The following is an 8,581-nucleotide window of genomic DNA, read 5'->3' as shown; positions in this document are numbered from 1 at the left end:
TATGGTAATGAAAATAGTGATGGGGACCATGTGGGCATGAAATGGGAAAGCAGTATGAATCTAATCAGGGGCGTATCTGAGGGGGGGCCTACAGGGGCCTGGGCCCCCCCATCAATTGTTGGAGATAATGATATTCATTGTTTGTTTTATTACTTACCACCTAGTAATAAAAATTAACCACCTTGTAATCATTTACAATACATTGCACAGCAGCAAATGTACAAGAAATAAGAAGTAGACAGAAGCAAAACATTCATTTTATATTAATCATTGTTGAAAATGTAAGATTTTGATGCTTTTAAAATACGCAAAATGCTATTTTAGTGCACTATACGAACGCTAAAAAGGGTGTGGCCAAATTTTCGGCGCGCTTCGCGCGCCATTTGTCTTCAGGCCCCCTCATCATTTCCTTCCCAGCTACGCCCCTGAATCTAATTGCATGGAGTGGCTATAAATATAATACATGTAGTAAGGCATGCATGGTATAAAACCGACAATTTACTCTATTATATTTACCTTACTTGAAGAGATGGAAGTAAACTGAAGTATATATATATGAATTATAAACACCAAACTTAGCCTGGATGACTAAGCAATAAAATCATTAAGGTTTATTTACAATAATTTCTCTCACTGGAAGTGATTGGTGTCACGTCAGTAGATAGCTGGGTGTTTAGGTACGCACATCATCTCAATGTAATCACAGATCAGTCAGTAATTGTCGAGGTAATTGTAAAAGCTCAGAGCTTCCAATCGAGCTTCCAATCTCTCTCCATTAAAATAATACGGAGCATGCGCAGTTGGCTGCATCAAAAATGGCGTCCAACCACTTGGTGAGTCCATGTGTGCTTGAAAATAACGACAAGAAATCATTTTCTAGAATTACAATGCCAAGCCACACTGCACTAGCGTCCCTGAAACGCAGCACAATGGTGCAAAAATCATATTTCTAGGATAAAAACTGTAGGACTAGTTCTTCCTTAACTGTGGAAGAAGAAGAAGAAGAAGAAGGAGAAACCTGAACATTTGGTGCATGCAGGCATGCATGCATTCATTTGCCGTATAACTATCTTATGAAAGTTTTTTGCTACTTTTTATAACACTGAAATGTTTTGATGAAATTATAAAGGACATTTGGACTGTCAGATAAGCCACAATGAGTTTCTAAAGATATTAAACGGGCTCAATGCTTCTGGGATGGCAGCCATTTTGGGGGAGCGCTCGTTCAACTCAACCCTACATACCAAGATTGTATTACTAAGTAACAGGGATTGGAAACTGATGACGTCACACGGACAGACTCTGTAATGGTGGAAAAGCAATGGAAGGACTACACAAGCTCTTCTCCTAGTCTCCAACTGTATTAATTTGAATTTTATTTACTATCGATAATGAACAGATAGGTCTTGGGAGTTCATGACTGTTCTTTGTGACGGTTAAGCATAGTTTTGTTGACAGAATCTTCGCCGCCTCTCGCGGCCCATGTTATCATTGAAATTGCCTTTGTGATGGCACAAATTAACGAATACAGCTATTATTTTTCCAAAGTGCCGTCTGTGGCTTATATAATAGGCTAAAGGCATGTGAAAAACCCTGATCTTTGTTACAGTTTTTGTCCTTTATCCTAATTTTACTTACTTTTTGTGATATAGGTTGAACAGATATGCCTCTAAAAACAGACATTTTGGGATCTTATGATCTGTATGAAGCACTAGTGATAATGAAAGTGTTTTAGTGGCACGTAGCTTTACTTGATGCATGTTTTTTATATTGACACTCTCTCAGTTTTAGTTACCCTTAGCAAGTTATAGGTTGAATAGATTTCACACCTATTACGCATGGTAAAAAAGCATGCTTTTTCTCATTTTTCTTCAAAATAAAGTGCTGTATTACAGCTTTAACAGTTTCTGATAAGTAAGCAAACCTTCAGCAACAATATAAGCTATATAACTGCCCTGGATCTGGCTTCAAGCTACACTTAATCCAGTAGTCCTCTCAGCTCTTGTCTCAACGAGCCGGGGAAGGGGCAGAGTCTTACCATAGATATTATAGACTACGTAGTCTATAATATCTATGGTCTTACAAGGTTCGTCCGCACCTGCTTTCATTAATTTGAATGAGATCACGTGATCTGTTTCCTATCCCTGTTACTTAGTAATACAATCTATGTACATACCAAGCGCTAGCGCTTGGTAATAATTTATTACCTCGTTTATTACCTAGATAGATAGTCTAGCCACACCCTTCAATTATTTTTTAAAACAAAAATGAAGCCTATAATAAAATTTGAATTCTAAAGATTAGTTTCTAACATTCACAGGACTGACAGGAGTCCATGATCCTGATGCAAGCTAAACAAAGTAATAATTAATACCTAAAGTAAGTTCACTATTGGTAGTGGTTTGTGTGGTTGTTCTTTTTCGTGTTTATCAATCAATGTCTTCTTTTGATCTTTAAGAGTATCCACCAGGAGAGCAGGACTAATGTATACAGTATTAATCTCGATATATTCAAGTGACGGATGGGCGAAGATAGTTTCGCATAAATGTTGTACTAGTTCTATCCAATTTGGTTGAGATAACTCTTTTAGGTATAAATAGTTACACTTTATCTTCAGTAGTCTGATGGTTGTATGTGACTGTAACATGTAAGTAACAGTAGGTAGTACCTGTTCATAAAACAATAGTGTCATTTTTTGTTCCTTCTCTCCCTCACTACAGTTACTGTATGAATAATGCGGATCTAGTGTGAAGTTCACTTTAAGTTCTGTCAGATCGTTCTTTTGAGAGATGACATCAATAAAAGTTCTTACCTCTTCATTCAGTGGTAGTGGAATAGATTTTACACTCAACTGCTGTAGACTGGTGTTGCGTCTGAGACCAGTTGTTATGAAGGACACGTTTGAACTAGAAATTTTAAGGTATTTTAGTGTTTGGTTTTGTGCTAGCATGTCTTGCAGACTAGTACCCACGCTGCTGGTATATGCCATCTCCTCCTCGAGCTCCTCCTCTATGTCCACACTCAGAGCTTTAAGTGTAGTATTGGTTTGTAGGATAGTAAATAGTTCAATAGCACTCTCAGCTGTGTCTAGTGGTAATGTAAGTGTATGTAGACTGGGATGAGAGAGAAACAGAAGATGTGGTGGGTATGGATAATGTAGTATCAGACAGTGTAATCCTTTGATATGTGGAAGGAGTGGTGATGCCATCGATTTACTGCTCCACCATCCTCCTCCTATTACTAGAGCAGTCAGTGGTGTGTTCACCTCTACTATATTCAGTGATGATGGTAGGAGTTCATTATCTATGTCAAGTGAAAGGGATTGCAATGTGTTGTTGTCCTTTAGTAACTGCTCTATTACTCTACCAGGTAGAGGAGGACGAGGAGGAGGACGAAATTGATTTAAATTTGAACGAACATGCAATATTAATGATGTTATTGTTTTATTTCTTATTACTCCTCTAATGACACTGATGATGGTACTTGTTATTTCGTTCTCTGCTTCAAACTTAATCTTCATTTCTTGTAGTATTGAATTCTTTTTTATGCATTCCTCAAGTTCAGTGCACTTGTCTGTGTAGTATGTATTGTCAACTGTTTGTAGAGGAGGAAAGTGCATCATTAAGTGCAGTATCTTCAATTGAGGAAGATTGAGGAATTGTAACAATACAAGACAGGGAGCATATTCACCTCGAATTAATTCACAGTAACACTCCTGAATATTGTATAGAAGTGATGATTGTAATAATCTGTGTGTTAATTTATCAGTGGGTTCATGCAAAACTACCTCCAGTCCCTTACACTGGGTCTGTAGTGAGTTATTGGTAGTCTGGCTGGTCCATTTGGTTAAGACTAATAGCAACTCAAACTCTAGGTGCAAGCGATTCCATGTTGTATTGGAATTATTTATACAGTAACTGAGACACAAGCAGTCAAACAATGATAATGATAATAATACACTATCATCATACAGACACAGTGGGTGGTTGTTGATGGATTGTGCTAATACTTGACATAATGTTTTGTTCTGTGATTCATACAGGATTTGAAGAAGAAGAATGGGAGCATTGTCAAAATCATCAGATCTGATATGATCACTGTGACTTATTCTAATTTCAGGATTGTGATAAAAGTAGGAGAGATGACAAGTCTCAAATCCAAACAGTGGTTTCCTCTTACATTCTAAGCCAAGTTGTTGTTTAAAATACTGTTGATAGCTCTCATGTTCAAGGTGAGTTAGGCCTGCTACAAACCTCAGACACATTCGAAAGTGATCATCATCAAAGTGTTCCTTAAACACTTCCTCTGTCTTCTTCTCATGCTTAGCTATCCACCATGCAGCTAGAAATTCCTGTATACTCAAGTGAAGGAACTGATACTTCTCCTCACCATAATCTGTGAATCTTGTCATCAATCCAAGATAGTTTTCCTTGACTGCCTCACTCAGTGACTGTAGTTGATGTAAAGAGAATGTCATTCTTGTATTAGCCAGGTTAGTATAAGCTAATTGACACATCTCTTGTAAAGGTTTAGCTAATTGTGATGGTAATGAAGAAAGACTATCTAAAGTATGTGGGTTAAGGTCATTTTTATCAACGTGTCTTCTTATAGTTTGTAGGATAAAGTTCTCATAAAGTTGAGTGAGTGTTGTTGGTAAGTGTCCTCCTTCCTTATAACAAACTAAAATGACCATGGAACAGACTAGTGGTACATAACACAATGATTGGACATCATTTCGTACTTTAAGATCATTAATGAGTTTCACTGCTATTTGTGAGTCTTCATCTGTTGGTAATTCAAGTTCATCATCACTATCATTAATAAAGATCATATTTTTGTCAAAGTATTGAATAATTTCTTGTGCTAGTTTTGTATCTTTTTGAAGTGTTTGTATAATTACTGTTGATATTTCTTCCTCAGAAAACCCAAATATCTGAACATGTCTACTGAGAGTATCCATTTTCAAAAGTGAGGAAGAGGCATAGCTACGAGAGGTAACAATTACTAAACATTGGTTTAACTGCTTTCTATGAATAATACTAGCAACTAATGAAGACTTTCTGAGTTTTTCACTTAGTTCATCCCAGCCATCAAAAATTATCAGTAATCCTTCTCCATTCCTCTTCTCAAACCATTCAGCTACCATGGGAACTTCATAACGTCTATACTCAAACAGGTCAGTTAGCGTAGTAGCTGTAGCTATATTGCTATTCCTTAAAGGACAGTAAAGTACCAAGTCATACTGTTGGTGTACAAGTGTTCCATTAGACCACATATTTAACAGTTTACGACAGAGTGTGGTCTTGCCAATGCCAGGAGGACCATCTATTACTACTCTGAGAGACAGAGAACTTTCTGTGGGTTGGAGGACATCTTCAACACTTATCTCTTTGTTTTCAGTTAGTTTAATTGTTTTATCAACTTGTCCTCTTAGCATATGCCAAGCTGATTTTGCTTGTGTGCTGGAGTTATGTTTTTCTACTAGTGCTAGTCTTCCAAAGAAATCTTTTCCAATTCTTGGTGGCCAGTCTGTAGCAACAATAGGTTGGTGTTTGTAGTGTTGTCTCATATTGTCAGCATATCCTTGAACATCATGAGGTATTGAACTAATGGGTTTAGCTACATCAGACTGACCTTTTGATCAAGATACATAAAAATTGTATACACATTAAATAATTTACTATTTACCTCTTATATTAGTAACTGGTGTATTGGATACATTACTATCTACTGGTGATGGTAGTACATTATGTGGACTGACATTATCAGGTAAAGACTGACCTAATTTATTGAGATATAATGACTATATTGATCACTGATATGATAATGTACACACATACAAACATTAAAGTTTCTTACCTATATATGCCAGAAGGTTAGATTTTGCTTTGCCAAGTTTATCAGGAAAGCTATTACAAAGTTTAACTAATGTATCCCAATTGACATCTCTATTAGCATCAAACCACCTCTGGAATACCAACATAGAATTGATATCTGCTGCTCCTGGTGTTGGCATCAGATCAGAAACATTTACATTCAATCCATTCCCTATTAGCATGTAATGGTGAGCAGAAGAATGAAATATTTGTGTGACTGCTTTCATATTAAGCTCCATTTCTATAATGAATAATTAGTTTAATTCAAGTGCATTCATGATCATACCTCCTTGATGTACTTGTAACTGATCATTAATAGCTTGTAATAAATTGATCTCTTCTCTTTTCATCAGTGCATTGAGTACATCTCTCCATGTTGCTGCAGGATTCCTTTTAAGCCATTTAGAAAAGAGACCCACTTTACTTTCTTTAGCATCAATTGCAAAATCTTCAATTATTGTAATATCTTGCCGTGTTATTCCAGGTAAGAGAAGACCAAACGATTGCCAGTCAACAAGTGGTTCAAGCCATTGAAGTAATAGGAAAATATCAGGTTGATCATCAATCATAGGACCAGGATTGAGTTCAACATCTCCTGATAAGAGGAGGAGGAGAAATAAAATCAAATAGTAGATCAGATCAGAGCTACTGCCAATAGTAGCTATAAACAAGACAAATGACTGGAGGCAGTGGATCATAACAGTAACAGTAATTATACCTATTGTAAATACACTGTATGATAATATGCTGTTAGTTTGTTTACCAGTTGGAGAAATAAAATTAAACTTCATATATCTTAATAAAGATAAAAGAAGGGAAACAATAAGAGACAGAACTGCTGGCAGTTTAGATGTTTTCTCTCCTAATGTAGTACTGCATAACTTGCTGTCTACTGCAGCTTTGAATGAGTGAGAAGGGCTTCCATTAGCTGGTCTACTGGAGTAGTTCCACAGTCCAATACTTGCTCTCCATTGAGAGACATCAATCATTTTGTGCTATAGTATGGAGGACAATGAGAGAATTAGGTAACTTAAGACGCCCAGTAGCTATTTCAGTGATCACTTACACCACAATAAAGAAAGAAGGACTTTATGAAAGGAATTGAAGAGCAGATCCTTTCTAGTACTGCAAAGTATAAGAGTAGCCTTCACTAGTTAATCAGAGGAACAAGCTTTCCCTGTAAACTGAAATGCAGCAGTTCAGATGTACTACATGTACCAGTATATAAAGGATGGGTGTATCAGTGTATATATGTGTGTGGTATATAGGACCTCATGAAGATAGTTACTGGAACACACCAATAACACTGAATATCATTAAAATATCTTATTACTAAAGAGGGTGGATTTCTGATGTATATTCTGCAATTTAAACATGTAAAAAATGATGTTTTCTCTGAGGGGTGAGACTATGGATGGGTATATACTGTATCTTATTACTGAAGAGATAGGGGTGGATTGGGGTGGTACAAATCAATATGTACATACTAAGAGGACAGATATTACAGAGGGTGGATTTGCATAGGGTGGTTTCTGATACACTACTTCACTGTGGCTTGTGCATGCATACAGGAAGCAAGTCTTATCATAAATACAATAGTAACTGATAGAATTCTATAGACACATGCAGCTATTGACCTTTGAAGTACAACTAATGTACACTCCAGTAGTAGTTCCTTCAGATCCAAAGAATACAATATAAAGTGAGTGGGTGTGTGTGTAACTGAAGTATATCATTGAGTGTATCAGTGTATCATGAGAAGTATCACTAGTGTATCATCAATAATCATGAATAATGTTATTGTACTGACTGAACTGGATCATTCCATTACACAATGATTAGTACTTAACAACACATAAGTATTATAATTAGAGTGAGCATCAGTGTATATAGTACATTATTATTATTGTTAATGTCTAAAAGTTTTCTTTTCTAAATTTAAATCCATAATATTGAGACTTCACTGATAATACTCTAGCCAGTACTGGTGACCCACAATAGAATACTGTCACTGGTCCATATCCACTGTCCTTTAGCTCTTTAAAATATCTATTAATAACACATTAACCAACAACTGAATATATTTATTGTATAACTTAAGAACAAGCAGTTTGACATACCAGTAGAAAGGATAGATTTGCATGATCTATCTATAAGTGTACTAGTAAAAAATAGTGCAATGCTATACCAGTAAAAGGGGTGTATATGGGTGCATACTGGTAATATCATCAGAGTACCTGTTATACATTAGGAGGGTGTACCCTGTATACTGAATGGTGCAATGCATATAAATGATATGATACTGGGACACACCAATAAAACTAAAGGGTGGATTTGAGGTGGTTTGTGACGTGCAATTTATTGTACATGAGTATATACTAGTAGAAAAAGTAAAACTCTAGCAAAAGAGGGTATCCTAGAACCATGAATGCACTGTATATTGCATAATACTGTGTTTTGTGTGGTGTGCATTATAGATAATTATCACAAATAAGCCTAAATTTAGCCACTGAAACTGATAGTGATTTGCCTTGTCTACTGTTTGCAATAGTATGTGACAACAATGCAAAAAACTTAACCTTTGCATTAAATTATTTTTTGCCATACTTCATTCTAATTATAACTTAACGGCTTCTATTTGTGGTGTGTATCTATAAACAAGGAGTTTTAACATAGTACATGTCAGTAAAGGACAGATGTATAGC

At 36.1% G+C, this 8,581-nt stretch overlaps 1 protein-coding gene and 3 long non-coding RNA genes across 5 annotated transcripts in view; 2 read left to right on the top strand and 2 right to left on the bottom strand.

Moving 5' to 3' along the window:
• The first annotated feature begins 2,083 nt into the window (after positions 1 to 2,083).
• Positions 2,084 to 4,345, top strand: LOC109587457 (uncharacterized). 2 transcript variants are annotated; one of them, XR_002187627.1, is made up of 5 exons: positions 2,084 to 2,379; positions 2,459 to 2,647; positions 2,721 to 2,920; positions 4,043 to 4,231; positions 4,327 to 4,345. It is a non-coding gene; the product is annotated as an uncharacterized LOC109587457 (long non-coding RNA). The 2 variants fall into 2 exon arrangements; XR_002187626.1 differs by lacking the exon at positions 2,084 to 2,379 and having other exon boundaries at positions 2,424 to 2,647.
• A 611-nt stretch (positions 4,346 to 4,956) lies between these two features.
• LOC109587455 (uncharacterized) lies at positions 4,957 to 5,259 on the top strand. Its single transcript, XR_002187624.1, has 3 exons — positions 4,957 to 4,994; positions 5,044 to 5,176; positions 5,221 to 5,259. It is a non-coding gene; the product is annotated as an uncharacterized LOC109587455 (long non-coding RNA).
• Positions 5,260 to 5,565: 306 nt separating this feature from the next.
• On the bottom strand, positions 5,566 to 5,757 carry LOC109587456 (uncharacterized). Its single transcript, XR_002187625.1, has 2 exons — positions 5,689 to 5,757; positions 5,566 to 5,634 (listed from the first exon to the last, which is right to left on the bottom strand). It is a non-coding gene; the product is annotated as an uncharacterized LOC109587456 (long non-coding RNA).
• A 2,028-nt stretch (positions 5,758 to 7,785) lies between these two features.
• Positions 7,786 to 8,581, bottom strand: part of LOC100636597 (TBC1 domain family member 20-like) — a 6,544-nt gene continuing 5,748 nt past the window's right edge. Inside the window, exon 7 of the mRNA XM_020003695.1 lies at positions 7,786 to 7,914. The gene's annotated coding sequence lies outside the window, so the exon portion shown is untranslated. The remainder of the gene's footprint in view (positions 7,915 to 8,581) is intronic.

The sequence above is a fragment of the Amphimedon queenslandica genome, unplaced genomic scaffold (genome assembly GCF_000090795.2).
Source record: "Amphimedon queenslandica unplaced genomic scaffold, v1.1 AMPQUscaffold_12563, whole genome shotgun sequence".
NCBI lineage: Eukaryota > Metazoa > Porifera > Demospongiae > Haplosclerida > Niphatidae > Amphimedon > Amphimedon queenslandica.
Note: the sequence above shows the minus strand (reverse complement) of the source record. Positions and strands in the feature narration are given on the sequence as shown.